We start from the raw sequence: 5,000 nt of genomic DNA on the forward strand, positions 1-5,000 counted from the left end.
TAACAATTTGCCCCAAACATCGGGCTGAGCTGGGCGTTAAATTCAGACCTAAAAGGAAATGTCAGCATCCACTGCATGGTCATCAGAAAAGCAAACCGGACAGAGGAGTGAATCTCAAAATGTCGAAGTGGAATACAGTTGTTCCAATTGGTGCAGGTAAAAGCTAATTTGATATGCGCACGTCCGCAGTTGAGTCTGAAACAAAATCAAAGGCTCCTGTGAGATAGCTCATGGATCATTATACTTTCCTCTTATTCATCCTCATGACATATGCACGACGATAATAGGGCTAACAAAGTGAAAGACGAATCTGAAATGCAAAGGCAAACTGTTAGATGTACGATAATTGCTGTATCTTTATAACTCGTCAAAGTTTGGCAAGTCCTGTGAGAGGGGAGAGGACGCTATATTACGAGAGTACAAACCCTTTTGTGGGTTTCGGGATGTTCACCCGCCAACAAAAACAAATAAACAAAAAAAGACACGGAGGCTGGCTATTCAGGCTACTGGTATACGTGAAACATGCATCACTACACAGGGGTGGATCCAGAATTTTTCTTAGGAGGGGGTGTACCTCTAAGGAATGACATAGCTGGCTGTTGACGTTTTTTTTGGGCAGAATACCAGTTGCATTAGAAAGCCGCAGGTCATCTCAGGGAAGGGGGGGGGGGCGGTGCGCACTGCTACATCCCTCGGTTTTCGTGGAAACTTAACTTGTGGATGAGCTGAAAATCGTGAGGGCTTTTCAGTCCATAGACAACACGAAAAAAAAAAAACATGATATCTGGCTTCTATGGCTGCAAAATTCGGTGAAGTTATCCATTCCCAATCTTTTAAACGTGTGGTCAGCTCCAAATACGTACCCAGGGTCTGATGGTTGTACGGATATTGCGATTGGGCTGGACAGGGTATCTAGGGTATAAAGTAGACAGATTTTTGTATCACACAAACCTTAGCACACGAACCTGGCTCGTCAACTTGTCTTTTATGTCAACAGTGAAAGAAAGAACTCACACAAACCAACAAACAAATAACACCGTAAACTACTACAACAAACAGGTATTTGTAGACAATGGCGCGGTGACCACAGTGACACAATGAAAGATATTCAGCTGCCAATATCTGAGCCCACTGCTTCTGTCGTGGAGGCTGATCACACTGAGGAAACTACTGTCACAGAGGTACTCGTGAAACAAATTCCTGAATTAGAGTTCACAGTGGAACCCGAACTTGAGGTACCTGAAGAACCACCGCCTTTTCAACCAGAACACTTGCAGTTTCAAGACGAAGCCTCAAGCGAGGTAAGCATGTTTACTGTGGGGTTATAGTCAGGCTTCTTTGGCTTCACTAATGCCACTACTACTTCTCCGACGATGAAAATATATTGTCAGACTTCTCATATGAAACTCGCACCAAGATCACCGAAAGTGTGTGGTCCTTTATTCATTTTTCTAGGCGAGGTGACGTGCTTGAAAGGCCTCGAAGTACGGTGTGTCATGTCTCATTCCAGGATATAAATCGATATACGAGTAAATCCCAGATGAGTCAAAATTAATTTAGTTCAATATGGGGCACAGCGCAACTTATTGATGTGATGAAGTAATACAAACGATTTTGTATTTTCCTTCGACAAGTTACTTGCATTACCTTTTTGTTCCAGCCAAGCGATCAAAATTCCGACATCTTCTCATCATCATCGCAGGGATCTTTAGCCCAGGGTGAGACGTCACACGAATGGGAGCTAACACCTCGCGTTGAACATCACCTACAGCATCTCAATAGCTACCTAATCAAAACAAGTGATGGGCGTGTCAGCCCTGTCAGATCACAATGCAAGTCGGATGTTATGAGTATTTCATCTTCTACCCAACGATATTACAGGAGAAAAGACGAACAGGCAGTTGGAATTGTTTTAAGTGCCATAGCCCCAGGAAACTCGTCCTGCCTGTTACAGCAGGTGCAGATGCTGCTTTCAAAGAAGATGCTATAGTAGCTAGACTAGTTGTACTGTACAACGATGCAAACTCTTGGTCCACCTGCCAACAGATTCTTTCCATCTTTGCTAGCGACTATTCTAAGCAGCTCGTACCAGGGTTAACAAAATTTAGAATCGATGAGGCGAGAAAGCATGGCTTCCAGACAAAACCTGGACAGCCAATTGAGCCACCCACCATCACAAGGACAAGACTAGACCCTGTGAAAGTGGATCACTTCTTAGATTTCATATGGAGTCCCACATTTCTTCAAGATGTGGCATATGGAATGAAAACCTTAAAATTATCAAGCGGTGAAAACGTTGAGATCCCAAATGTGGTCAGAACGGTTATTTCATCACGTCTCGTCCAGCTGTATTTGTCTTACTGCACTGAATCTAGCTTTGAGCCTCTGCGCCGCTCTACACTGTTCAGTATCATTAAGGTAAGATTTCAAACACATTTCATGTCATGTCTTTTAGTTGACATCAAAATTCTATGAGGGGATAAAATAGTGTCAGAATTCGCGCTTTCAAAGATATGGGTCCCTAAGACTGGTCACGGCTTCGATAGTTTTTGGTCAACCAGCATCAGATGCGTTTGATTTTTGGAAAATTTCCACCGTTTCAGAAAGCGTAGTGTATAAACCATGTCCATTCTTGTTATATTCGGAATTGTCAACGAAAATAACTGAGGTTTTTTTCAGGCAAAGAAAACGAACGATAGTTAGTAAAATCATCTCGTTTACTTAAATCGCATCCCAGCTTCTCTGGGATGCTCATTCATAGTAAGTACGATTTATTTGCTTGATCTTTTTGTCGTTACTTGCTAAAACCTTAGTTTAGTGCAGTGATTTGTCTTAGTATGGAGTTTATACTCTTTTACAGATTATCCTAAAAGCCTTTTCTTCCTTATTTTGTCGTTGTGCTGTTAAATTGTAATCAATCGATCAATCATTTCCAATCAATATTGTACATAGTAGCAACCGTAAAGGCTGCTTACTCAGAAAGAACTGCGTTACTATGCCGTGCAAATGATTGTAAAAAAGATCAACTTTACCAACAACGTACCAACAGTGTTTTGGGCACTTCGCAATTGACAACGTGCATTCACGATTTTTTAAACAAAGAAAACGGACGAAGAATAATAAAATCACGTCTACTGTACAACAGACAGCAGGTGCTTGAATGCATGGATACCTGCTCCATCTTTTTCCTTTTTTTGTGTGCTTTTCCAGTTTTATTGTGTTAGTTATTATCAATAATTTTTAATTCGTAGGTTTGTGCCGCATCTCAAAAAAAGTCTCTAGCTGGGCTTGACAGCACTCAGCACTCATGGAGTAAATGCAGTGTCGACGCTTGAAGAGATAACGAGAACACTTCGCCAATTTGGTAAATATACCAAGAAAAATAACATGCGATTGGTTTGCCCCCTTGGTTCCTTCTGCATCAATGTTTAATTTTGTTTCATTCAGGTCTCAAAGATACAGAACAAATGAAGAAATCCTTACTCGCCTCAAGGCAGGGAAGCCCTACCTTTCCTCTGATTTCAAAATACACATCTCAAGAGAAACACCATGCACCGACCACTGCAGCGTGTATGCATTGAGCAGTGCAGATACCACTGAGTACCGCGGGACATGTTCACATCAGCACAACATGAGCTGTGACCGTTGTGATGATTTGAAAAACGCAATTGTGGATCTTCAGTTGGCATTATCTGAACTGCATTTTAGGTAAGGTATTTAAGCAAGTCATTTGCTTCTCCTACCCTTGCCACAAAGTGGATGATGAGCACAGTCAAGAGCAGAATTGTTCGCCTGTGAGATTTATAGATATTTATTCACTAAAGGAAGAGAGAGGGAACCAAGCCGAGTCCACATTTAAGACATTCTTCATTCAAATTGCATTTGATTCTGCAGTAATCGTTTTTGATCTTTCAACTTTTCAATACAGTGATCCTGAAAAGCAGGAGGAACTACAACATGATATGGAAAATGCGATACCCAGTCTCGAAGCTTGGAAATCGCACATCTTGCGTGCTGTTCACCAAGACGCCGCCAAAAATGCTGTTATTGACAAGCTTGCATCTAACCAAGTTCTCTTGATCATGGACTGGGCAATGAAGTTTTTGTGCACATGTTTTAGAGAGACCAAGAGAGACTGGTTTGGCAAGAAAGGGAAGCCTTGGCATGTCTGCGTTGCAATCACCAAGGCTGCAAATGAGGAAATTGAGGTACTTTTAAGGGGAAGGGCGTCAATACGGGTGCGAAAGTTCCACTATTACAAGAACCTATCTTCACCTCTTCGATGAGTGCATCCAAAACTGGTTTGCTGTGGCATCCATCATTGAACACACTTTGTCCTTCCTCAAAACCCTGAATCCCGATATAACCGAAGTGTTTTTAAGGTCAGATAACGCTGGCTGCTACCATTGCGCGTACCTACTTCTGTCTCTTCCAAGCCTAGGTGAACGCGTTGGAGTAAAGGTCTCTCGTTACGATTACAGCGAACCTCAGGCAGGCAAAGATATCTGCGACCGTCGCATTGCAGCGGTCAAAAGCCACATGCGACGGTATATCAACGAGGGCAATGATCTCAAAAGCGCCGAAGACTTGAAAAAAGCAATCGAATCATATGGCGGAGTGAAGGGCTGTTATGCGGCAGTGTGTGAGGTTAAATTATCTGTGCAAACAATGACAAAACACACCATGCAAGGGGTACAGTCATTACATAATTTTTCTTATGAAGCGAAAGGAATGAGAGCGTGGCATGCTTATAATGTAGGGCCTGGCAAGTACTTTGATGGAACGAAGCTGGCATGGTTCGGCACTCCCCAGGGCCCAACAAAGATGCAAATAAAACAAACCTTTAGTCAGCCAAGTTTACCAGCTGGTGTGTACCTTGCAAGAGCAGCAACCACAAGATCTTCTGCGGATCAGCCTGGCCCATCTCAGCTGCCTAGGCTTGACCAAGGAAGCATGGAGGAGAATGATCCTCTCCAGTTTTTATGTCCTGAGGAAGGGTG

The sequence above is a fragment of the Montipora capricornis genome, chromosome 7, assembly GCF_036669925.1.
Source record: "Montipora capricornis isolate CH-2021 chromosome 7, ASM3666992v2, whole genome shotgun sequence".
Classification (NCBI taxonomy): domain Eukaryota; kingdom Metazoa; phylum Cnidaria; class Anthozoa; order Scleractinia; family Acroporidae; genus Montipora; species Montipora capricornis.